Source organism: Natrix helvetica (genome assembly GCF_964273705.1).
Source record: "Natrix helvetica genome assembly, chromosome: 3".
Lineage (NCBI taxonomy): Eukaryota > Metazoa > Chordata > Lepidosauria > Squamata > Natricidae > Natrix > Natrix helvetica.
The window spans coordinates 176495065-176522175 of NC_138549.1; the positions used below are offsets into that span (position 1 = coordinate 176495065).

At 47.8% G+C, this 27111-nt stretch overlaps 1 protein-coding gene across 2 annotated transcripts in view; it reads right to left on the reverse strand.

Annotated features, from left to right (window-relative positions):
- NOL4L (nucleolar protein 4 like) overlaps positions 1 to 16827 on the reverse strand; it is a 52066-nt gene extending 35239 nt beyond the window's left edge. The window contains exon 1 of one of the 2 annotated variants that reach the window (XM_081948124.1): positions 16491 to 16827. The gene's annotated coding sequence lies outside the window, so the exon portion shown is untranslated. Of the gene's footprint in view, positions 1 to 4665; positions 4688 to 16490 lie in introns of those variants that run through there. The other variant, XM_081948125.1, reaches the window with a different exon arrangement.
- Positions 16828 to 27111: the final 10284 nt, after the last annotated feature.

A 27111-nucleotide genomic window follows, 5' to 3' on the forward strand; every position in this document is an offset into this window, starting at 1 on the left:
GAAAGAGAAGGAAAGAGAGAGGAGAGAAAAAGAGGGAGAAAAAAGGATAGAGAGACAGAGAGCAATAAAGAGAAAGAGATAAAGAGAGAGCAGATACTAGATAAATAGAATGACAAAAAAGATGGAGAGAGGGAGGGAGAAAGAGAGAGAAGAAACAGAAAGATAAAGAGAGAGAAACAGAGGAGAGAACTCTCTAAAGAGAGAGAAAAATATAAAAAGATAAAGAAGCAAGAGAAAGAGAGTAAGAGATAAAGATAGAGGGAAAGAAACAGAGAAGAGAACTAGCTAGAGAGAAGATAAGAAAGAAAGAAAGAAAGAAAGAAAGAAAGAAAGAAAGAAAAAAGACAGATAAAAAAGATAGAGAGGGGGAGAGAAAGAGATAGAGATAGAGAGGAGAGATTAAAAATAGAGGGAGACAAACAGAGAATAGAGAACTAGCTAGAGAGAGAGAAGATAAAGAAAGAAAAAAGAAAGAAAAAAAGAAAGAGAAACAAACAAACGAAAAGGGAGGGAGAAAGATAGAGAAGGATAAAGAGGGAGAGAACCAGAGAGGAGAGAACTAGCTAGAGAGAGAGAGAGAAGAGAGAAAGAAAGAAAGAAAGAAAGAAAGAAAGAAAGAAAGAAAGGAAAGAAAGAAAGAAAGAAAGAAAGAAAGAAAGAAAGAAAGAAAGAAAGAAGGAAAGAAAAGGAAACAAACAAAAAGGGAGGGAGAATGATAGAGAAAATAAAGAGGGAGAGAAACAGAGGAGAGAACTAGCTAGAGAGGGAGAAGATAGAGAAAGAAAGAAAGAGGGAGAGAGAGGGGGAGAAAGAGAGAGAAAGAGAAAGAGGGAGAGAAACAGAGAGGAGAGAATTAGTGGGGGGGGGAGCGGGTGCTGGCACCTGACCAGGTAATAATAGAAAAGCAGCCGAATTGTCTACAAAGGAGCATCTTAACAGCCGTTGCCACCGAGCTTCATCCCTCAAGCGTGGTACGGCAGCCCCTCAACTTGCTCAAAAAGCAAAATAATAATAACAACAATGTTAAGAAATCCCCAGTGGCTGGAAATCTGGCAAAGGGCCCAGGAAAAAGGGCTCCCCAGTGCTTAGGGGCGATCCTGGCCGGCCGGCCATTGGGCCAGAGCCCTTTTCAAAGCGTCCTTATTCGGATCAGCCTCCACGGAGCATCTCGCTGAGAAGCAGAAGCTGCCACGCACGTCACGAGGCGGCTGACCACGGAAATGCCAGACGCCGGGGAAGAGGAGCCAAAGGCAAGAGATTTAAAAATGCAGGCGGACGCGGCCATTAAGCCCATCAGCCGACTGGACAAATGGTTTCCACGGAGGAGGGTTATATACTCGGAGCCGAGGCTGCTTGCAAGAGTCCCAAGGTTTCATTGTCCCCCGGCTGGAAGAGAGGAGGTTCAGACGACGATTAAAGGCCTGGAGACCAAAACATGCGAAGAAGAAGAAGAACGGTTGCAGGATTTGAGTTTGGCCAGTCCGGAGAAAAGAAGGACTGGGGGGAGGGGGAGGGCAGCAGTCTTCCAGCATTTGAGGGGCTGCCCCAAAGAGGAGGGGGGGGTCAAATTATTCTCCAAAGCCCCAGAGGGCGAGACAAGAAGCAATGGACGGAAACTAATCAAGGAGAGAAGCAATTAAGGAGAAACTTCTGAACGGTGAGGACAATTAACCAGCGAAACTGCTTGCCACCAGACTATAATAACAGTTGGAAGGGACCTTGGAGGTCTTCTAGTCCAGCCCCCTGCTCAAGCCAGAGACCCTATACCATTTCAGACAAATAGCTCTCCAGTCTCTTCTTTAAAAACTCCATTGATGGAGCACCCATAACTTCTGGTGGCAAGCAGTTCCACTGGTTCATTGCCCTCCCTGTTAGGAAGTTTCTCCTTCGTTCCAGGTTGCTTCTCTCTTTGACTAGTTTCCAATCATTAATTCTTGTCCTGCACGCAGAGATGCTTTGGGGAATAAAACAGAATAACAGAGTTCGAAGGGACCTTGTGGGTCATCTAGTCCAAACCCCTGTCCAAGCAGACCCCACACCATTTTTGACAGATGATGGCAGCCCAGCCTCTTACACCAGGGTCTACACACCACGCTGGCTGAGGAATTCTGGGAGTTGAAGTCCACAAGTCTTAAAACATCTTCTAGAGACAACAAGTCCTTCCACTGGTTAGTTGTTCTCAGCTTCCAGTGATGAAGCATCCACAACTTCTATAGGGTTCCTTGCCTAAGCAGGGGGTTGGACTAGAAGACCTCCAAGGTACCTTCCACCTGTTATTCTGTTCTAGTGGCAAGCAGTCCCACTGGTTAATTGTTCTAACTGTCAGGAAGTTTCTCCTCAGTTCTAAGTTGCTTCTCTTCTTGATTAGTTTCCACCCATTGCTTCTTGTTCTACCCTCAGGTGCTTTGGAGAATAGCTTGACTCCCTCTTCTTTGGGGCAACCCCTGAGATATTGGAAGACTGCTATCATGTCTCCCCTAGTCCTTCTTTTTGCTAGAAAACAGCAAAACCCTCCTTTCGGATTGTGGGAAGCTTCCTCTGACCACTGGCCGGAGGGCAGGGTGTGTCTTAAGCAGCTGAGACGCAGGGCATCCCGAGAGAGAGTTGAGCCGGGCTACAATTGGGCAAACCGTAGGATGGTGATCGGCCCCATGCGCACGGGGGAAGGGAGCCTCTTGCCTTCTGTGACGGGTTCGATTCGGCCTCAGCTCCCGGATCAAGGCCACAGGGAGCAGGTGGCCTCGAGCTGGTGCCCAGCCCGGATGCCGGGTGGATTTTCGCTTGCTTGGAAGGGGAAGCGGCACGCCCTGTCAAAGGTCGGTGGAGAGAGAGAGAGCCTCGCCTGGCATCTCTCGCCACACTTCCTATGGCATTGAGCGCATTCCTGCCTCCCACTCCGGCAGGGAGGCAGGCGGGCGAGGAGACATTCTCCTGTCACCCTCCTCCCTCCCTCTCTCTGCCCCCCCTCCATCCTTTCCCGGCCTTGCCAGAGCTCGGAGGCGAGGGCCTTGGCCAGCGTCCAGAGCTGGGAAGGTCAGCCGCCCGATTGCAAAACCGAGGCAGCGGCGGTGGCAGAAGAGGCGGAAGGGAAAAAAACAGAGGGACCCCCTCCCCAAAAGGTTCCTGAGCAGCTGCGCCCAACCCCAAAAGCCTTCGCTCGTCTTGGAGCATGGGCAGAGCCCCTCCCCCCACTTCCCACCAGGGTGAGGGTATTCCACCCTCGCTCTCCAATGGGAGTCCGGCCGAGAGGGGCCCTTGGCGGCCTCTGAGCTCGGTGGTTGTCTCGCAGATGTTTCACGGCCCAAACTAAGGTACATCATCAGTAATGAACCCCCCCCCCCAAGGGCAGAGAGTGTTAAGGATTCCACAATCCTCTTTTTCCTCAAAAACAAACCCCACTCCCTTCTTGCACTGATGATGTTCCCTAGTTGGGTCATTAAACGTCTGCAAGAAAACAGCCAAGCTCAGAGAGCATGAAGGACCTCACAGTAGTCCTCCTGCCCCTCCTCCCCCTCCCCCTGTCTGCAAACCCCCCTCCCTTCTAGCACTGATGATATTACCTAGTTGGGTCAGGAAATGTCTGCAAGAAAACCACCAAGCACAGAGAGCAGCACGGACCCCAGAATATTACTACAACAACTACTACTACAACTACTCCCTCCTCCTCCTCTTCTTCTCTGCAAACCCCCCTCCCTTCTAGCACTGATGATACTGCCTAGCTGGGTCATGAAACATCTGCAAGAAATGCACCAAGCTCAAAGAATACCAAGTACCCCACCATCCTCATCCTCCTCCCTTCTAGCACTGATGATGTTCCCCAGTTGGGTCAGGAAACATCTGCAAGAAAACCATGACACTCAGAGAGCACCAAGGACCCAACGGACGTCCTCCTCTTCCTCCTCCTCCTCCCCCCGTCTAGCACTGATGATGTTCTCTAGCAGAATCACGAAACATCTGGAAGAACCACCCCCCCAGCTCAGAGAGCCCCAAGTGCTCCACATTTCAACCCTGACCGACTACAACGATCCTCCTTCAGTGCTAGACTTCCAACAATCGGCCTCGTGCAGGGCCCATGCCTACCCTCCAGAGAAGGGTCTCGGGGGGAGTGGGCACGGCTGCTGCCTTGCCCACAGGGGTCTCGTGAGCCTTTCAGCAGCTGGGGGGGGGGAAAGGGGGAGGCACGAGGATCTCTTCAAAGACCAGCCATCGAAATAAAAGGAATCCCCCACCCCTCCAAAAAGGAGCTGCTATCTCAACCACTTTGAAAAACAGCTTTGGGAAGTCTACCCCGTCAGGCCTTGAGAGGGGAGGGCTGACACCCCCCTCCCCAAAGCCCTCCCTCCCCAGCCATCTACATTTGCACCCTCATGGGCTTGCACCAACGGACGGAGGGAAACAACAGACGCTTCCTTCGGCTGGCCTTCCATGGGCCGCTGTGAAAGTCCCGTGCCAAGAAACTTCCTTCTCTTCCTTGGCATCCCTCCAGCCCCGTGCCTGCCTCAGTTTCCCCCTTCCCACCCCCTCACCCCAGCAACGCCTTGGCCCATGCACGGCCCCTCACCACCCCTGCCTCTTCTTCTCCAAGCACAGCGAGACCAGGAACGGGGGGGGGGGATGAAGCACTAGGAGGGGTCCCCTGCCCTGCTTTTGCCTGGCATTTCCCACCTGTCCTGGGTGCAGGTGGAAGCGCCACGGAGCCAGGCGCTCGCTCGACCTCCCTTCCCCAGAGATCTGCTTCCCTTTCCAAGAGCCAGGCGCTGCCTCCCTCCTCCTCCCCCCCCCCTCCCCCCCAGTATTTATGGCAGGCAAGCAAACATCTCCCAAACCAGCTCCCTCTTCCTCTTCCTGCTCTCTTGGCTGCAGACAAATCTTGCTCACACCAGGCAGGAAGGCCCGGCTTCATCCTGCCTGCTTCCCCCCCCCCCCTTTGCTGGTCCCCAACCCCCACCCCCACCCCCGAGATGCTCCTTGCAGGGAGTTTCCGGGAATTTATTAAGATGGCTGCACAGCCCCGGGACTCTCGCAAATGGTGCCATAGGATCCTGGAGATGGTGAGCCATTAGCCACGCACACCGGACGGTCAGGCAGCCACATCAGGAGTGTCCCCCCCCCCCCCCGGGCGGCTCTAATTAGAGGAGAGGTCTCAGAATCGAAGGATAACAGAGGGGGAAGGGACCTGGGAGGTCTTCTAGTCCAGCCCTCTGCTCAAGCAGGAGACCCTTAGAGAATTACAGAATAAGAATAGTTGAAAGGGACCTTGGAGGTCTTCTAGTCCAACCCCCTGCTCAAGCAGGAGACCTTATACCTATACTATTCCGAACAAATGGCTGTTCAATCTCTTCTTAAAAGCCTCCAGTAATGGAGCACCCACAACTTCTGGTGGCAAGCTGTTCCACTGACTAATTGTTGTACCGCAAGACATTTCTGCTTATTTCTAGATTGCTTTTCTCTTCAGTTTCCATCCGCTGCTTCTTGCCCTGCCTTCAGGTACTTTGGAGAACAGGACAGAACAACAAAGTTGGAAGGGACCTTGGAGGTCTTTTAGTCCAACCCCCTGCTCGGACCAGAGAGCCTATATACTATTCCAGACACATGGATGTCCAATCTCTTCTTAAAAACCTCCGGTGTTGGGGCATTCACAACTTCTGGTGGCAAGCTGTTCCACTGGTTAATTGTTCTCCCGGTCAGGAAATTTCTCCTCAGTTCTAGGTTGCTTCTCTCCTTGATTAGTTTCCATCTGTTGCTTCATGTCCCGCAGGTGCAAGTGTTTTGGGGAATAGAACAGAATCACAGGGTTGGAAGGGACCTTGGAGGTCATCTAGTCCAACCCCCTGCTCAAGCAGGAGACCCTACATCATCCTGGCTGGGGAATTCTGGGAGTTGAAGTCCACAAGTCTTAAAAGTGGCCAAGGTTGGACATTTTTACCTTATAAGCATCCGGACAAATGCCTGGCCAGTCTCTTCTTGAAGGTCTCCAGTGATGGAGCAACCAAACCCTCTGGAGACCCCGGGGTTTAAAATCGCGAGTCCCAGGGGCCCCCGGAAGGTGGGAGGAGCATCCAGGTGAAAGGAGTGTGCCCCCAAACCTCCCTTCTCCAACCTTCTTCTGTCACCGCTGACCTGTTTTATGAAAAGCAGGCTGAATAACTCTGCCCATGTTGAGGGCAACTCAACATAGGAGGTCAGGCAGGTGGGTACCCCAAAACTCCAGATACACCTGCAGGAGAGAGAAGCCGCTAGTGGGATTCCCCTCCCCCAAGAGTCCTCAACTTACAACAGTCTGTTTAGTAATCGTTCAAGATTACAACGGCCCTGGACAAATAGTGACTTGGAACCGTTGTTTTTCACACTTAACAACTGTCGTAGTTCCCTGATCAAAATTCATAAGCTTGGCAACGGACTCACATTAACGACGGTTGCAGTGTCCGGGGGGTGGAGGGAAGGGGTCACGAAATCCGCCCTTTTTGCAACCTTCTGACAAGCAAATTACGACGGGGAAGCCAGATTCACTTAATAACCGTGGCGTTAACTGCGGCAGTGATTCACCTAACAACGGCGGCATGAAAACGGGGCGAAACTCAATTATTGTCTTGCTTAAGCCATGGAAATTTTGCGTCCCTTGTGGTTGTAGGTTGAGGGCTACCAAGAGTAACTGGAATAATACTGCAACCAGTTTTGGTTGCCATACTACAAAAAAGATGTTGAGACTTTTGGAAAAAGGGCAGAGAAGAGCAACTAAGAGGATTAAAGGCCTGGAGACTAAAACATACGAAGGACGGTTGCAGGATTTGGGTTTGGCTAATCTAAAGAAAAGAAGGACAAGGGGGGGGGGGCATGGTAGCAGTCTTCCAGTGTTTGAGGGCTGCCCCAAAGAAGAGCGGGGGGTCAAATTATTCTCCAAAGCACCAGAAGGCAGAACAAGAAGCAACGGATGGAAACTAAGCAAGGAGAGAAGCAACCTGGAATTAAGGAGAAACTTCCTGACAGTGAAGACAATTAACCAGTGGAACTGCTTGCCACCAGAGGTTGTGGGAACTTCATCCCTGGAGGCTTTCCAGAAGAGATTGGACAGCCATTTGTCTGAAATGGTACAGAATCTCTTGCTCGAGCAGGGGGCTGGAATAGATGACCTCCAAAGACCCTTCCAGCTATTCTATTCTATTCTATTCTATTCTATTCTATTCTAGTATTCTATTCTATTCTAACATTCTATTCTTTTCTACAAACTGTTTTCTCTTTCCTATTCTATTCTATTCCATTCCATATTTTCTTTTCTATTCTTTGGTATTAAGTATAAACTTTATTGTCACTGTACTTAAATACCACAAAATTGGTTTTCTACTCTATTCTATCCCTATACGTAAACTTTATATATCACTGTTTTTCAACTTTTCAACTTTTAAGACAGGTGGACTTCCAATCCCAGAATCCCCCGGCCAGCACAGCCCTCCTAACTATCAATATTATAGGAGCTTTGCTCATTTTATTGGGAAGGCTTTGTAGCTACGTCCACGCAACACGCCCAGCCTGAATCCGAATTAATCCTCCCTCCTTGTTTGCACAACGGGTTGAATCGCAAGCTCACCAAACAGGCTGAGTTTGGGCAACACACTTTTACGTCAAACCAGCCAACCACCCTCACCGGCATCCAAATTTCAAACCACCAAACCACCTTGGGCAAACACAGCTGCAACTGATCTGGGTCGTGAGTGCCTTGTGAATGCAATCATGGCCTTGGTTGAATCCTCATTCATCCACAAGTCCATGGCCAAATTTGAATCCATCCCCCCCCCCCCCATTCTCTCGAGATCTGCCAATTTCTCTCTTTCCCACCAACGAAGAACAGGGGCATCCAACCTCGGCAACATTAAGACCTGTGGACTTTGACTTCCGGTGCAGGGAGAGGTTGGACTAGAAGACCTCCAAGGTCCCTTCCAGCGCTGTTACTCTGTTAAATCCCAGAATTCCCCAGCCAGCATGGCTTGTGGACTTCCAACTCCCACAAGTTGCGATCAAAATTCAAGTTATATTTGGGTTTGTGGAAATACCATCCCAAGGAAACATAAACTGAGATTTGAAAGAGACACCTATAACAACAGAAAAAGAAAGGGAGAGAGGAGGAGAGAACGAGAGGAAGAGGAGGGAAGGAAGGAAGAGGTAAGGAGAGGGAGGTGGAAGGGAGAGAAAGAGAAGGAGAGAGGGTAGGAAGGGGAAGAAGAAGAGAAGGAGTAGGGGAGAGGTAAGGGAAGAAGGAAGGGAGAAAGGAGAGAAGGGAGGGAGGGAGAAAAGAAAGGGAAAATAAGGCGGAAGGGATGGTAAACAAAGCAACCCAAACTGTATATCATAACCTATTAAATGGGATAACAAATGTTTAAGAATGACAAATGTAAAGAAGAATAACAATTATGTGAATGCATACTTACAATGGTATGCAAGAGAATAAAAAATTTAAAAAATGTTGGATAAAAATAGTTGCGATCAAAATTAAAATGCTTGGCAACTGGCATGTACTTATGACAGTTGCAGTGTCCCGGGATCACATGATTGGTGACCGCCTGGCAAGCAAAGTCAATGGGGAAACCAGATTCGCCTAATGACTGCGTGGTTCGCTTAACGACCGAAGGGATACGTTTATGTTTAAGACTGTAAAGTAAGTAACACCTTAAGACTCGTAAAATTGGGCACGGCTCACTTAAGAACCTGCCCCACCTAGCAATGGAAATTCCAGTTGCAATTGTAGTCGTATGTTGAGGACTACCTGTAACTAAGACGATGTCCTGCATCCACATGGCCGTTAGGGAGAGTCCATTGAGCTCAAGTCCTTGATGGTCTTCACCTCCTCCATGGAGCCAACCCTCAATTAAAGTTATCCATTCCTTCTATATTTTTCTACCAGGTCCAGTTGAAGCATGATTCACTTATTCGGGATTTTGAGTCCACCAAAACGCTGAAAGAACATGCAACATAGAATAATAGAGTAGGAAGGGACCTTTGGAGGTCTTCTAGCCCAGCCCACTGCTCAAGCAGGAGACCCTACACCATTCCAGACAAATGGTTGTGTAATCTTTTCTTGAAAACCTCCAGTGATGGAGCATTCACAACTTCTGGTGGCAAGCAGTTCCACTGGTTAATTGTTCTCACTGTCATGAAGTTTCCCCTGAATTCCAGGTGGCTTCTCTTCTGGGTTAGTTTCCATCTGTTGCTTCTTCTCCTGCCTTTAGACGTACGGCCACGATCGTGCCCCCAAATTTCTGCCGCTAAGCGAGACAGGTGAGAGTTTTGCCCCGTTTTACGATCTTTGTGGCACGGTTAAGCAAATCAGCAGCAGTCGCTAAGCGAATCGTGCGGTTGTTAAATGAAGCCAGCTTCCCCACTGACTTTGTGCCAGGAGGAGGGAGAAGGCAACCTGAAAAGAGCTCATTCTTCAAGATGCCAGCCAGGTCTTCTGCCTAGCATGCCATCCAGGTGGCTTCACCCAAACCATGGTTAGTTTACAGAAAACGTCGCCCCGGGGAGGGTGAGCTGCCTGGCTGAGAAACCAGCTTCCCAGCCCCGTTGGTCTCTGTGCGTGTCTTTGTTGCACCCCGAGGTTGCCTGTCACTAGCAGCTCAGCCTTGCCCTCGCCAGCTGCCATGCTGGCATGCCTGGTCATAACCACTCAGCCTCCAACCGGGGAGATCTTTGCGTGCCAGCCCACACTTCCTAGCCATGCCCTCTCGATGCCAGAGATGACGGGGAGGGCATCAGCAGCATCTACAGGGGTGGGTGGGGGCCAAACGGCACCGTTGGCTTCGCCAGGGAAGAAATGCCAGGGATGCCACGCCAGAGCTTCGCTTCGAGATTTGCACCTCGGCTGCCAACATCCACCCTAAAAATCACAGGGGAGAGTTGGCAGCTGAAGGGAAGATTGGCAGCTCGGGGTTTAAACCCCAAGAAACCTGGTGCCATCAACAACTTTAGGGGCACGGAGCCTGCCGCACGCCAGCAGAGAGGTGTTTTTTTCCTAAAGCGGGCAGTTAAAAATACACATAATTTCCTCGGGAGCCTCGCTTCTCAACCTCGAGCAGCTCGAAGATGGGTGGACTTCAACTCCCAGAATCCCCCAGCCGGCAAAGGTGGAAAAATTCAGGCAGTCCCCGAACTTACAACTTAGTTCATTTAATGACCAAAGTTACGACAGCACTAGGGGGGGGGGAAGCGACTTTTGAGTGTTTTTCACACCGATGACCGTTGCGACTACATGATCCAAATCCAAATGCTGAATCATACTTATGACGGTGGCAGGGTCCCTGGGACATGTGACCCCCTTTGGCGACCGGCCGACCAGTGAAGTTGGTGGGGGGAGCCGGATTCGCTTAACAACACGTCTTTCCAACTTATCGCTTGCAATGATTCGCTTAACAATGGCAACAGGAAAGGCTGTGAAATGGGGCAAAGGATTTGCTTAACAAGCGTCTCGCTTAACAACAGAGATTGTGGGCTCACAATTGTGGTCGTAAGTCGAGGAATACTTGTACTGCTCTATACTATATATATATTTTTAAAAAGCTATAGAGCTTCAACTCTGGGAGTTGAAGTCCACAAGTCTTAAAGTTCCCAAGTTTGGACACCCCTGGCTTAGAAGTAAGTTCACCAAGTACAGGTGGGTCCTCGGCTTACGACCACAACGGAGCCCCCGAGGTTCTGTCGTTAAGCAAGATGTTCGCCAAATGAACTTCGCCCCCTTTTACAACCTTTCTTGCCACGGTTGTTAAGTGAAACACTGCAGTTGATAATTTAGTCAATTGGGTGTCCTGTTCAGATGACAATCCCATCTTGGCAGGGAAAAAGGGTTTTATACACATTTGCAAAATACTCTAGACACTTTGACAATTCTCTGGTCAACGTCAGCCAGGGCGAAGGAAATCCCTCCTGGGACATCTCGGAAGGGAAGAAAATAATAATAATAATAATAATAATAATAATAATAATAATAATAATAATAATAATAATAATAATAATAATAATAATAATCCAAACTTGAGCTTTGTGGTTCTTTTGTGAGGCCGAAGAGTTCAAACCACCCTTCTCTTCCTTGTGTTGCACCTGGAATTCCCACAATCTTCACACCACAGAAAACGCCTCCAGCGGAATAATCTCACTTTCGATGCCATCCCAATTAGCAAAAAATAAACCAGAAATTGACTACAGGCAGTCCTCAACTTACAACAGTTCACTTAGTGGCCATTTGAAGTCACAACGGCACTGAAAAAAAGTGTTTTATGAAAGTTTTTCACACTTAAGGACCATCGCAGCTTCACGTCATCAAAATTCAGATGCTTGGCAACTGACTCGTATTTATGACGGTCGCAGTGTTCCGCAGAGGGTCACCTGATCCCCTTTTGCGACTTTCTGAACAAGCAAAGTCGACAGGGAGGCCAGATTCACTTAACAACCGTGTAACTTAACAACTGTTGTGATTCACTTAACAACAGTGTAAAGAAAGGTCATAAAAGGGGACAAAATTCACTTAACAACTGTCTCGCTTAGCAAGGTGGATTTTGGGCTTCATTGTCGTTGTAAGTTGAGGACTACCTGTATCTCCTTCTGTCCCCCCAAGACACAGGTGTGAAGTTTATGTGTGTGACTTGGGTGTACAGGTAGTCCTTGACTTACAACATTTCACTTAGTGACTGCTTGAAGTTACAATGGCACTGGAAAAAACTGACCGATGACCATTTTTCACACTTATGACCATTGCGGTATCCAACTTTTGTTATTCTGTAATTCTGTAAGGGCCTCCTGCTTGAGCAGGGGGCTGGACTAGAAGACCTCCGAGGTCCCTTCCAACTCTTGTAATTCTGTTATTCTGTAAGGGTCTCCTGCTTGAGCAGGGGGCTGGACTAGAAGACCTCCGAGGTCCCTTCCAGCTCTTCTTATTCTGTTATTCCATAAGGGTCTCCTGGTTGAGCAGGGGGCTGGACTAGAAGACCTCCGAGGTCCCTTCCAGCTCTTGTTATTCTGTAATTCCATAAGGGTATCCTGCTTGAGCAGAGGGTTGGACTAGAAGACCTCCGAGGTCCCTTCCGACTCTGATATTCTGTTAAATTCTGTAAAACTGGTGAAATGCAACTGGCAGCGTTTACTTGATTGTAGCTTATCAGTTGGATGTTTTTATAGAGCTCTGGGCCTTGAGAATCTATCTCAGGATAACTGATAACCTTGTTAAGATGCCAGCAGCCCCAACCTTCTGCATTCATGCCAGACTTCCCATGGACAGCAACGGGGACTAACAAGCAAGGACTGTAGCTCAAACCACTCCATAAAGCCCTAGTAAGACCACACATAGAATCCTGCATCCAGTTTTAGTCACCACACTACAAATAAGATTTGGAGACTCTAGAAAGAGTGCAGAGAAGAGCAACCAAGACGACGAGGGGACTGGAGGCTAAAACATACGAAGAGCGGTTGCAGGAACTGGGCCTGGCTAGTCTAGGGAAGAGGAGGACCAGGGGAGACAGGATGGCAGTCTTCCAATATTTGAGGGGCTGCCACAGAGAGGAGGAAGGTGGTCAAGCTATTCTCCAAAGCATTTGGAGGCCAGAGAAGGAATAATGGATGGAAACTGACCAAGGAGATTCAACCTGGAAATAAGGATAAATTGTCTGACAGTGAGAGCAATCAATCCATGGAACAGAAGTTGCCTTCGGAAGTTGTGGGAGATTCATCACTGGAGGCTTTCAAGAAGAGACCGTACTGCCATCGGTCAGAAATGCTGTAGGGTCTCCTGCAAGGTGGGTTGGACTAGATGACCTCCAAGGTCCCATCTGACTCTTGTCAATCTGTTTAATAACACCCAACCAGGAGGCAAAATGATGAAAGTTTCACTTATTTTGGCCATGTCTGGCAGGGGAATTCACTGGAGAAAGCAAATACGTTGGGAAGAGTCAGTGGCCAAAGGAAACCAGGCTGCAGACTGGACACCATCAAAACTGACCGCAGCCCAGTGCATAGGAAAATCCAAAGGAACAGGGCAAGATCAGACGATGTGGGGAGAACGTCTGGCCCAGAGAAGCACCAAGAGTCGGACAGGACCAAATGGATATCATCATCATCATCATCATCATCATCATCATCATCATCATCAAACTTTCTAAAACCTTGTCCACAACACCTATGCTGCCCTTTTGTGTATATGCTCCTTTAACCTAAATACCGTTTGCACTGAGACAGAGGTGATTCGTTTTTTTAAGAAAATCTTAATTAATTACTTCAGGTAGTAATTCAACAAGTATCACTCCAGGCCAACATAGTAAAGAAACCAATGCAAAGCGCTGATGACGTTCTCTAGTGGGGTCGTGAAACGTCTGCAAGAAAACATCCAAACTCAGAGAGTTACCAAGGATCCCACAATCCTCTTCCTCCTCCTCCCCCATCCATTCTAGCACTGATGATGTTACCCAGTTGGGTCATGAAATGTCTGCAAGAAAACATCCAAGCTCAGAGAGCACCAAGGACCCCCACAGTCCTCCTCCTCCCTGCAATTCCCCCTCCTTTCTAGCATTGATGATGTTCCCTAATTGTGTCACGAAAAAATGGTGCAAGAAAACCACCATACTCAGAGGGCACCAAGGACCCCACAGTCCTTTTTCTCTTCCTCCCCCTCCTCCTCTCCACAAACCACACTCCCTTCTAGTACTGATGACGTTCCCTAGTTGGGTCATGAAACATCTTCAAGAAAACAACCAAGGTGGAGGGTATCGAAATTATATAAGAGATGCAACAAGCAATGAGCTGCGAAGAGAAGTCCGCACAAATATTATTAAGGGAATAATCAGAACATTATTTCCACAAACGGCAAAAGACATAAGATTGCATTATTACTGGAAAGATACAGGTTGATATATGAAAGCTTATAATAAAAAAAATTAGTTAAACTTAGTTAAATTTAGAGAATTATGTAAAAAAATGAAGTGATAATGGATATGGTTAAATAAATAATTGACAATGATAATAATGTATACATATGTAGTGGCTTGATAAGAATTAATTGGATATGAATGGTAAATGAAAGGAAGATTAGAAATTTTGTTATGACATAAAAGCTAATAATAAAAAATTGAATTGAATCTAGTTTGAGTATTCGGTCAAAAGCAATGTTATGATAATGGACAGAGTCAAATAAATGTTTGATAATGATAATAACGTATATATGTATTGGCTTAACAAAAGGACATTGGATATAAATTGTAAACAGTGATTTGGAAAGGAGGACTAGAAACTTGGTTACTAAATATTATTGATTTTTATATAGAACAGGTTATAAGGATTTAATGTTATTGGATGATATTGGAAATAGCTAACAAAATGCCATTATGTGGTTATCCTTTAAACTTTGGCATATTTTATACAAAAGGACATTAAAACAATTGTGGTCAAATGAAAATTGAGGTATGATGATAGTAATATCTATATATATATTTGATTTAGAATATATGATTTGATATGTATTATAGGTGATGACTGTGGAAGAGATGCACAAAAGCTTTTTGTAACCAATTGACACACTTTCTATAGTATGTAAAGAAAGAGGATTCTTTGTGTTGTACTTGTGTTTATTCAAAAATAAAAAATAAAATTTCAAAAAAAACAACAACAACCAAGCTTAGAGAGCATCAAGGACCTCACAGTTCTCCTCCTCTGCGTCCTCCTCCCCCACTCTTCCTCTTCCTCCTCCTCTCCACAAACACTCTTCTCTTCTAGTACTGATGATGTTCCCTAGTTGGGTCATGAAACGTCTGCAAGGAGACCACCAAGCTCAGAGAGCACCGAGTGCCCCACTATCCAAAGTCTGCAATCCAGATGTTTATTTTCTTCCGTACATCATACCACCATTCAAAGCCTCCGCTCCAATCAGTTCAATAAAACCTATTTCCCAAGGAGCTACTATTTTATCTCAAAACAGCAGAGGAAAACAGGAGAGGGAATAATAATAATAATAAAAATAAAACTTCACAAACTCTCTGCTGATGGCCAGTCCCACACACAGAGACACCTGTCTGATCAGACCTTTGAACGAACCGTGTCCAAAGCCCGGGGGGGGGAAGGGGGGGAGGCTCAAAACCCACCGATGTGTCTCCCCAACGGTCTGTCACTCTCAATCCTTGTTCTTCCTAGGATCTAAAAGAGGCACTTATTTAAACCTGACAGCGTGTTCCATATGTCACCACTCTAGGCAAAACTCTGCAAAAAGGAAAGAGGAGTTCTCTGACTTCGCTGCCTCTGGGCCCGTTTAGGAAAAGGGCACGCTTGGAGAAAGCACACAAAAAAGGGACGAATGATGCCAACCATCGACTTTCGCTTCCAGGTAAGTACGCTTTTAAGAGGCTCTTCCCCAAAGTCAGCCAAGCCTCACTCAGGCTTCCCCGAGCTGGGGAGGACCTGGCAAGGTTGTTCCAAAGTCCATTAGATCCAGGAAAGATGGATTCCTTTTCTCTCTCTCTCTCTCTCTCTCTCTCTCTCTCTCTCTCTCTCTCTCTCTCTCTCTCTCTCTCCCTCCCTCCCTCCCTCCCTCTCTCTCTCGTCTCCTCCGCTTCCTTCGACCCAGGGAAATTGATGCCGTTTCAAGTAGCAGGCAGGAGAAACAAAACGGTCAAAAATTTTGTCCCATTTCCAGGCGAACGGCCAGGCCCCCCCCCCCCCCAAATTACGTTTAGACTTTCCAAGCGCGCTGAATGCCCCACAAGCAAAATTCACCGTGTCCTTAAATCCTGTTTTGGTGTCTAGATGCAGGAAGAGATCCTGTCTCGTTAAAAAAAAAGTCTTAGAGGAGACTTCCTGGCTAAAGGGGGTCCTTGTGAATAACCAAGGGCTTATGTGGGGAGATCTAAGTGTACGGCCTGCAGGGAGAAGACCATGGGCCCCTTATGGACTTTTCCCCTGGAACAATTTTCTGGGGGTCCGGGTGAAAATCCCAGCAGGGATATAAACCCACCTCACAGGACCGTTGTGAAAACGAGCAGTTAGGCAACCCCGGATCAACCATCCTCGTGAAGCCTCGCCGAGTCGTTTTCCGGGATGGGCGGCCACAGAACCCAAATAAACCCTAAGATCCGAGTTAAGCTACCCAGGTTAAATACGTCGCACGGCCAACCTCAACCCAACTCCACGGACTCAAAACCCAGAGACGCCTCGTGTCGTTTATTTGTTTGGGCACAGTTTGAGGTTCCGCCCCCCCCCCCCCCCGTTCCCACAAACCCAGTTTGAACTCCCCCGTTCCCACAAACCCAGCCGCACCTCGGCCTCAGGTGTGGCACAGACCCAGCCACCGCGCTTCTGAGTTCATGGCAGGGTGACCCAGCCCTGCCCGTCTTGGTGACGTCTCCGCACTGAAATCAAACTCTCCGGGACGGTGAGCGAGAACCCCGGCAGCAGGAAAAGCCGCTTGGTTTTGGGGTTTTTTTGTTTTTATTTTGTAAAAAGGGTTCCCCCCCCCTTGAATTAACACTCACCCAGCCCTATCCCGACGGCCAGGCCAGTGCCACCGGGGTCTCCCTGCTTGCTTTCTCTGTGTGTGTGTGTGTGCGCGTCTCTCTCCTGGGGGATCAACCTGTGAGCTGCCACCACCACCACCAGCCCACCGTCGGTTGCAGGAGCTCTTCAAGGAAGTGACACTGGCGAGGCTCGATGAATCGCTGACGCCAATTCCATTGTTTGCCCGCCCCGCAGGGGGAGAAAACGAAAGGGCTGCAGGAAGTAAACATCTGGCTGGAACATGCAAAGGGAAGGAAGCCTCAGCAGCGCCAGGCAGAAAATGCCCAGAAGGAGCCACAAGGAGAAGGCATCAGAAGCCGCACTTTGGGACTTTGGGGAAAACTTTCTGGGGAACAGAGACGGTGCCTTCCTCCTCCTCCTCTTCCTCCTCCCTGGTGCTTCTTATCTCCCTCTCTGTCTTGCCCCCCTTAGCCAGGCCCTCCTACCCCCCCCCCCACCCTATCTTAATCAAGCCTTGGCCAGGAGTTGCTGCATTCCTAGAGGTGGCAGCTGAAAGCTGGGATTGACCCATAAGCCTGCTTTGACCTCCCTCCTTCCCTCCCTCCCGGAACAATCTATTTCCAGTCTCGCCCGCCACCCCCACCCCAAAAGCTGGAAGAGTTGCAGCCCTGCCTGCCTGCCTGCAGAGGAAGACATCCCCCTCCCCTTCTATTCCCTCCCTCTCCCCCCCCCCCCTTACCGCTGTCCTTCCTTCTCTCTGCCCCAGGTGGGAAGCAGAGGCTGGGAGAGGGAAATCAATAGGCAAGGAGAGGAGAGGCACCCCACCCTCGGGAGAATTGATGGGGCTGGAGCTCCCCATTGATCCGCCCCCTCCCCTCCCTCCCCTTCACTTCTCTTTCTCTCTCTCTCTCTCTCTTTCTGTCTCACTATCTCTTTCTCTGACTCTATCTCTTTCTATCTTGTTCTATTCTTCTCTCCCCTTCTTTCTGTCTCTTGCTCTCTCTCTCTTGTCCCTCTCTCCCCGTTTCTGTGTGTGTGTATCTCTGTTTCTCTATCTCTTTCTCTCTGTGTATTTCTTTCTCTTTCCCTCTGTCTCTCTCTCTTTCTTTCTCTCTTCCTTTCTTTCTCTCTCTCTCTCTGTCTCAATCTTTCTCTCTTTCCTTCTCTCTCTCTTGGTTTCTTCCCCCCCTTTTTTTCTTTCTCTCTCTCTCTCTCTCCCTCTTTCTCCCTCTCAATCTCTCTCTCTTGATTTCCCCCTCACCCTTTCCTTCTCTCTCTCTCTCTCTCTCTCTCTCTCTCTCTCTCAGCTTTTGTGCCCTTCCGGGAGTGATGGGAGGGGGGAGGAGAAAAAGAAGAAAAAGAAAAGGAAGAAGAGGCTGAAGCTGCTACTGGAGGGGGGGGGGGAGGAGAGGACGGGGAAGGACGCTCCAACGTTAACCTTTGCCAGCCATCCAGCTCGTTAAGAGACGCTAATGAGAGGCAGTTTGGAGGGGGGACGGGGGGGGGCGGCCGGGCCAAGGGGGCGGCCAGCCCAGCCGGAGGAAGAGGAGGCGGGGCAGAGGAAGAAGAGGAGGAGGAGGAGGAGGAGGAGGAGGAAGGAAAGGAAGAAGTGGAGGAGAAAGAGAAAGAAGTGGGGGAAGAGGAGGAGGGTCGGTGGAGCCTGGAATCCGAACGCGCGAGGGACTTTCAAACCGGCCACCTTGGGCAGCCCCTCCAGCCGGGGGGGGGGAAGACCCCAGCCCCACCCACCCACCCCTCTCCCGGGACCCCCACCCCCCTCTCCCGCGCCCGCCTTCCCCATTGTACCCCGGCCGCGGGCGATGCGCGCCCGTCCCTCCGAGCCTCCTTCGGCCGCCGCCGCCGCCGCCGCCGCTGCCGCTCCTGCCCGGCTGTCAGCGCGTCTTACCGTTGCGCGCCCCACGTGCATTCGGAGCCCCGGAGGGGGGAAGGGAGGGAGGGCAGCCGGTTGGCCAGGTGGGAGCGAGCCTGCGAACGCCCCCTCCCCTCCCCTCCCTCCCCCCTTTCCCTCCCCTGCCCAGCGCCCCCCGCCACGCCTGGCCAAGCCGGCCTCTCCGCCGCCCCCTCCTCTCCGCCCCCCCCAAAAGGACAAAAGACCCCCTCGACCGAGAGACCCCCGCCCGGCCTACCTGCTGCGGGACCGCTGCGGCGATGGGGGGGGGGCGTCCCGGTGGAGCGGAGGAGGGGGCTGACAGCCAGCTGCTGCCCGCGGAGAGGGAGGAGGAGGGGGGGTGCCGCTGCGGAGCGCCTCCCTCCCTCCCACCCACCCACCCACCCGGGGAGCCGAGCAGCGCGAGCCGGAGCGGAGCGGGGAGGGAGCAGGGATGGAGGGAGTGGGGGCAGCATCCTCCCCCGCGCACCCCGCGGGAGGGGGGGGCTAGGCAGCGGGAGGGGGAGAGAGAGGGGGGCGAGCGATAGGGAAGGGGCTGCTGGGACTTCGGGGAGAATGGAAGCAAGGAGGCAGGGAGGGTGGGGATGGGGAATCTGGAAGACCCCCTCCCTTTTCTCCCCCAACGCCCCCCCCCAATAGGGGAAGGGGGACAGGCATCCTCCTTCACCCTTAAGGCGGGCCAGGGTCTTCAAATAAGTGCTGGACCCCAACTCTGCCCAGGGATGGCAAGGACAAGGGGTGGGTAGGATCGCCCTCCTCCAACCTGGGGTCTGTGGGGCAATGGTTCAGTAACTGGGACCCCACCCAGCCTTGATTTATCTGCCCACCTGCCCAAAAAAGTGTCCCCAGCAGCCTTCACCAAAGCCAATACAGGTGAGCAGCTCACCTGCCCATCTCAACATCAAGACCTAAGTCACCACTAGGCATATAAACCTAAAACATCCGGTCTCTAAACTCATGGAACAGTCACTTAATTACAGATAACCCTCGAGTTATGGCCACAAGGGAGCCCAACATTGATGTTGCTAAGCGAGACCTTTGTTCAGTAGGTTTTACCCATTGTAAGACCTTTCTTGCCACTGTTGCTAAGTGAAACACTGCAGTTAAGTTAGTCACAGGGTTGTTAAGTGAATCCGGCTTCACCCATGGACTTGGCTTTTCAGAAGGTCGCAAAAGGGGATCATGTGACCTCTGGACGCTGCAACAGTCATAAATATGAGCCGGTTGCCAAGGGTCTAAATTTTGACCATAGGGATGCTGCAACGGTCACAAGTGTGAAAAACGGACGTAAGTCACTTTTCTCAGCATCGTTGCGACTTTGGACGGTCACTAAACGAATGGTTGTAACTCAAGGACTACTTGTAGTCCTCTTCTCTGGACCGGAGTGGGGAGGGGGCTGCAAACCAAGGACTCAAAATCCATCTTCGCCCAGGGACAATTATACTGTCCCCCTCGGCTGGATTGAACAAAAAGGGGCAAACGATCGTTAGCATGTTTTTTAATCCTGAAATAATTTAATTACAAAAGCAATAAATTGGTTTGTATAGACCAGGGGTGTCCAAACTTGGCAACTTTAAGACTTGTGGACTTCAACTCCCAGAATTCCCCAGCCGGGGAATTCTGGGAGTTGAAGTCCACAAGTCTTAAAGTTGCCAAGTTTGGACACCCCTGGTATAGACCGAAAAGCAGTGTTTTTCGGCCAATTGAAGCCGGGTGGACTCCAACTCCCAGAATTCATCAGGAATATCCAATATTTCTCAACCTCAGCCAATTGAGGCAGGATGGACTGCAACTCCCAGAATTCCCCAGGTGGATCCAATATTTCTCAACCTCAGCCAATTGAAGCCGGATGGACTTCAACTCCCAGAATTCATCAGGAATATCCAATATTTCTCAACCTCAGCCAATTGAGGCAGGATAGACTTCAACTCCCAGAATTCCCCAGGTGGATCCAATGTTTCTCAACCTCAGCCAATTGAAGCCGGATGGACTTCAACTCCCAGAATTCATCAGGAATATCCAATATTTCTCAGCCTCTCGAAGGCAGGATGGACTCCAACTCCCAGAATTCCCCAGCCAGCTTTGTGAGGCGGTGCTTAAATCAATCCCCGATTTTACGAGAATGTTTGCCACGATTGTTAAGCTGCAAGTTCTTAAGTGAATCACAGTCATTAAGCGAATCCACCTCTCCCCAGGACGCTGCCACCAACCTAAATAAACGCCCACTTTTGATCGCATGACTGTGGAGATGCTGCAACAGTCATAAGTGTGAGGACCGATCCCAAGTCACCTTTTTCGGTGCTATTGTAATTTCGAATGGTCGCTAAATGAATGGCTGTAAGTCGAGGACTACTTATATCTAAACCAGGGGTGTCCAAACTTGAGAACTTTAAGACTTGTGGACTTCAACTCCCAGAATTCCCCAGCCAGCATGGCTGGCTGGGGAATTCTGGCAGTTGAAGTCCACAAGTCTTAAAGTTCCCAAGTTTGGACACCCCTGATCTAAACCAAACCCTTGTTTTTAATCTAACAGAATAAAAAAAGCGAACACTCCAGCCGTTAAATCATTCCAATGGGGATATTCCCCGTTTAGGAGCAGCCTCTCAAATACGGCCTCCTCACTTAGTGGAAAGGTTCAAAACAGGAATAATTTAGAGCCACCCGCAAGGGGACTGTCACCTAATAGGACGGCACATCTGCTCCGAATGCAGGTGAGTCTCAGGTTCGGCCCCAGAATTGGCTGCTTCAAAAGATCAGGTAACAGGTGTGAGAAAAAGACCAGAGAAGCTTCGGCCAGCCAGACGGAGTTAAGCCGACTCCGATTTCCTAGCGGTCTGCAAAATAAGCCTAAATAAACTAAATAAACTGAACTGCTGAGTCTCTCTCCCTCTTTGATCCATGAGTTGGGTTTATTTTTATTTTGCAATTCTTTTTATAACCTCCATCCTCTGTCTAGCCATTGGAGCACTGATGATATTCCCTAGCTGGGTAGTGAAATGTCTGCAAGAAACCAGCCAAGCTCACAGAGCACCAAGGACCTCACAGTCCTCCTCCTCCTTTTCCTCCTCCTCTTCCTCCTCCACAATCCCCTCTCTCATCTAGCACTGATAATGTTCCTTAGCAGGGTCATAAAACATCTGCAAGAAAGCAGCTAAGCTCAGAGAGCACCAAGCGACCACACAGTCCTCCTCCATCATCCCCATTCCCTTCTAATACTGATGATGTTATCTAGATGGGTCATGAAACGTCTGCAAGAAAACAACCAAACTCAGAGACCAAGGATCACAGTCGTCCTCCTCCTCCTCCTCCTCCTCCTCCTCCTCCTCCTCCTCCTCCTCCTCCTCCTCCTCCCCCTCCTCCTCCTCCATCATTCCCACTCCATTCTAATACTGATGATGTTCCCCAGTTGGGTCATGAAATGGCCACAACAACACAACCAAACTCAGAGACCAAGGACCACAGTCCTCCTCCTCTCCCCTCTGAAAACCCCACTCCCTTCTATCCTTGATGATGTTCCATAGTTGGGTCATGAAACGTCTGCAAGAAAACAACCAAACTCAGAGAGCACCAAGGACCCCACAGTTATCCTCCTCCTCCTTTTCCTCTTACTCCTTCTCCCTCCTCCTCCTCCTCCTTTTCCCTCTCTTCCTCCTCCTCCTCTTCAACCCACTCCCTTCTAGTACTGATGATGTTCCCCAGTTGGGTCATGAAACGTCTGCAAGAAAACAACCAAACTCAGAGACCAAGGACTACAGTCCTCCTCCTCCTCCTCCTCCTCTTCCCTCTGCAAACCCCACTCCCTTCTATCCTTGATGATGTTCCCTAGTTGGGTTAGGAAACAGCCGAGAATCAGTGAGCGCCAAAGACTTCAGAGAAGGCCCTTTACTTCCTATTCCAGAACTTCCTGTTATCAGGACCGTAGATTGTACTGGATGGAAATTAAGGGAGACCTAATCAAATTCAATCTCCATCAAAACAGGTTAATTAATCCGATCTAAGCAGCCCCAGGGTCATTAAGGCTTTTGCCAAATCTATGAACCTCAGGAAGACATCACATTTCTTCTGACTCATTCACACCGGGGTTACTTCTCACATGGAATTATTAACTGTGTTTTGCATCCTTCTACTTACTACCCGTAGCCCAGCATGGGAGAGGACGGCAGAGAGGAGAAATATGTATGTATGTATGTATGTATGTATGTATGTATGTATGTATGTATGTATGTATGTATATATGTATGTATGTATGTATGTGTATTCTCTTTCCTAATGAAGATATACACATATATCTAAAGTAGCACCTGACCCAACATCAGTTCTGGAAATCTATCCATGTGACTTTCACGCAGACTTATTTTCCTTCTGAGATCCTTTCATGGTTTATCTAATATTTCCCACCCACCCCCAACTAATCAAATAAGGAAATAGCATCTCATCTCCAGTACAGGTGGTCCTCAACTCACGATCACAATTGAGCCCAACATTTCTGTTGCTTAGCGGGGCAGTTTTTTTAGTGAAATTTTGATCCCCTTTTACAACCTCTCTTGCCGCCGTTGTTAAATGAGTCGCTGCCGTTCTTCAGTTAGTAACCCGGTTGTTAAGTGAATCTGGCTTCCCCACTGACTTTGCTCATCAAATGGTCGCAAAAGGGGGAGAAGGTGACCATCATAAAGAAAAACCAATCGTTAAGCGCCCGAACTGCTGATCACGTTTTTACGTTTTATGCATTTAGTTTATACAGTCAATGTTCACGTTTGTTCAGCCTTCATGTTATGCTGGTATTTGTACTTGAAATAAATAAATGGGCAGATAATATAAACTAAACTCAGCAACCACACAAGAATAATTGTACATTTGCACAGCAAGAGACAATAAATATTAGAAAATGCAAACAAGATCCTTAAAAAAAAAAAACCCAAAAGGAGTGTTTGTGTGTGCTAGAAAACTGTTTTTATTTGGCTATCTGTAGACTTCAAAGAATAATAAGTCCAGCACACACACAAAATAAAAATAGAAAAACAAGCTGTTTTTAAAGCATTAAGCAAAGCAGATACTTAAATGCATCATGAACAGGGAACCAGGAAATGCATCCATTTATCAATTTATAAGATCATGAGAGTTTAACTGGGGAATATAATTACAGATAGTCCTCGATTTACGACCACAATTGCACCCAATATTTCTGTTGCTAAGTGAGGCAGTTGTTAAGTGAGTTTTGCAACCTTCCTTGCCACAGTTGTTAAGAGAATAACATGGTCGTTAAGTCCCCATTTTCACACGCCCCTTGGTTCAGTCCTACGCAACAATTCCAATTTCTCATTTTTTCCCTTGGGAAAATTAATTAACCACCCCGTGGAAAACACATAGCAGAGTAAGAGCGCTGGAAGGGACCATGGAGGTCTTCTAGTCCAACCCCTGGACAAGCCCTATACAATTTCAAACAAAGAGTTGTCCAATCTCTTTTTGAAAATTTCCAGTGATGCAGCACCTATAACTTCTGGTGGCAAGCAGTTCCACTGGTTAATTGTTCTCCCCTGTCAGGAAATTTCTCCTTAGATTTAGATTGCTTCTCTCCTTGTTTAGTTTCCATCCATTGCTTCTTGTCGGGGGTCTAACTTGGCTACTGCATGACACAGAAGACCAAAGTGATTTGGGGTCTGTTCCTTGATACCTCCTCCTCCTCCCTTCATTCTCCAATTTGGCCATTGGATGCTGGGTGGAGTTCAGCTCCCAGAATTCTGGGAGTTGAAGTCCACAAGTCTTAAGGTTGCCAAGTTTGCACACCTCTGTCCTAAAGGAAATATCTTCTTAAGTTTGGTTTGGTTTATTCAACAAATAGGCAACTTCCTTCCTTCCTCCCTTCCTATCTTCCTCTCTCCCTTCCTTCCTTCCTACAAACCGCCCTTAACCACTGGAAACTTAAAAAGAGACCATTTGTCTGAAACCCCTATACTATAAAAAAAGGTTCGCCATCACTGCCCTATAGGGTTTCATGCCTGAGCAGGGGGTGGACTAGAAGACCTCCAAGGTCCCTTCCAACTCTGTTGTTCTGTTCTGTTCTATTTCTATTCCGTTCCATTATTTTTACTGTCCTTTTCCGTTCTGTTCCATTCTGTTCTGTTCTATCCCTATCTCTACCCCAAACCCTATCCCTATTCTAAACCCAGAAGTGTAGCATATCATACATTCCTGTTTACAATAATAAAGCTATTATTATTATTATTAGATTGCATCACAGCGGCCAGTTGATTCGCCGGATTTGGCATTGATTACTAGTCGGGCCCCACCCAGGGGCCTAGGACGTCGTAACGTATTTTCGTAATATAGGTGCGGATCCAAGCAGTGCAGCTTTTTGCATTTGACTGAAGGTGATTTTGTCAATTTTTAACTGTTTTATATGTAATTCCAGTGCTTTTGGAATAGCACCCAGTGTGCCGATTACCACTGGAATTACCACTGCTGGTTTGTGCCATAATAGTTGGATTTCAATTTTTAAGTCCTGGTATTTCGCGACTTTTTCATGTTCCTTCTCCTCAACCCTGCTATCACCTGGTATTGCGATGTCTATGATTGTAACCTTCTTTTTCTCAACCAGTGTGATGTCTGGTGTGTTATGCGCTAGTACTTTGTCTGTTTGTATACGAAAATCCCACAGGATCTTGACCATCTGATTTTCGGTGACTTTTTCAGGCTTATGTTCCCACCAGTTTGCTGTTGTTTTAATATTATAATTTTTGCACAAATTCCAGTGGATCATTTGTGCTACTGAATTGTGCCGCAATTTATAATCAGTCTGCGCGATTTTTTTACAGCAGCTGAGTATGTGGTCAACAGTTTCATCAACTTCTTTGCAGAGTCTGCATTTGGCATCATCAGAGGATTTTTCGATTTTGGCCTTAATGGCATTTGTTCGGATAGCTTGTTCTTGCGCAGCCAGGATTAGTGACTCTGTTTCTTTCTTTAATGTACCTGTTGTTAACCATAACCAAGTTTTTTCACTGTCCACTTTATCTTTTATTTTTTCCAGAAATTGACCATGTAAGGCTTTGTTCTGCCAACTCTCTATTCTTGATTTTATCACATCTTTTCTGTATTCTTGTTTCGTCTGTTGGGCCTTCAGTAGATTTTTGTTCTTTACTTCGATTAATAGATGTTCTTGACTTTCTTTTAAATAATCAGCCAGTGCATGTTTTTCTTCTTCAACTATTTGCTTCACTTGTAATAATCCTCTGCCACCTGATTTTCGGGGCAGGTATAGTCTATCAGTGTCACCGCGTGGATGTAAACTGTAGTGCATTGTCATTAGTTTCCTTGTTTTTGGGTCCAAAGTGTCCAAATCAGCTTGTGTCCAGTTAACTATACCAGCTGTGTATCTTATAACTGGTATTGCCCAGGTGTTTATGGCCTTGATTGTATTTCCACCATTTAATTTAGATTTCAAAATTTTCCTAACTCTGTTGGTGTACTCTCTCCTGACAATAGTTTTTACTTCTCCATGTTTGATGTTATCCAACTGCAAAATGCCTAAGTATTTGTAGGCTTCATTTTCGTTGCATTTAATTAGTTGGCCATTGGGCATTTCAATTCCCTCACATGTAGTGATTTTGCCCCTTTTTATGGATACAGTGGCGCATTTTTCCATGCCAAACTGCATTGAAATATCATTGCTGAATACTCGGACTGTGTTTGTCAGTGATTGGATTTCTATTTCTGACTTTCCATAGAGTTTCAAATCATCCATATATAATAAATGTGAAATTTTTTCAGCTTCTTTGGCTGTTTGGTAGCCTAATTTCATTTTTTTTAAGATTACTGATAGTGGGATCATCGCGATGATGAAGAGAAGAGGTGAAAGTGAATCACCCTGGAAAATTCCTCGCTTGATATTAACCATTCCATAGTTCTCATTCCCTACTGCCAACTCAGTTCTCCATTGTTTCATCGCCTTTTCAGTGAAGGATGTAATATTTTTACTAATGCCAGTTGTTTCTAAGCATTTTATGATCCAACTATGTGGCAATGAGTCGAATGCTTTTTTATAATCAATCCAGACCATATTCAAGTTCGTTTTTCTTTTCTTACAATTTTCTAATATCATTTTATCAATTATTATTATTATTATTATTATTATTATTATTATTATTATTATTATTATTATTATTATAAATCTGTTGACCTATCTTGATCCAATCTTGCAAATGGGGTGGAGTGGGGGGGAACGACATACATCCCGCCTGCCAAATTAAAGTGAACCAGCTACAATCTTCTCAAACTTGCTCTCCTCCAGAGGAATAGGCCATAAACAGGAATAATTTGCTGTATTGCAAGTCAGTCTACCCACAGGAGCGGAATAAGCAAAGGTAACTCAATCACCAGCAAAGCTGTGTGTCTTGTGACATCAGGCCACGGATTACCCAAATTAAAGCAATTGGCGCCTGACGCAACCGGCCGAAATTCAACTATTTCCTCGTGTTCTTGGGCAGGTAGCCTTCGATTTTCTATCACAATCGGGACAAGAAGTTTGGTTGCTACACAAGACAGTTGTTAAGTGAGTCACACCTGACTTTACAACCTTTTTTGTTGCTATAGTTACTAGGTAAAATCCCAGTAGTTGTTAAGTGAGTCATGTTACCGTTAAGGAAATCCAGCTTCCCCCACTGACCCAAAGGTCAATTCTTTTTTTTTTTCAAGAGGCAACTGGACTTTCTGGTTTTTCCTTGAAGACGTTT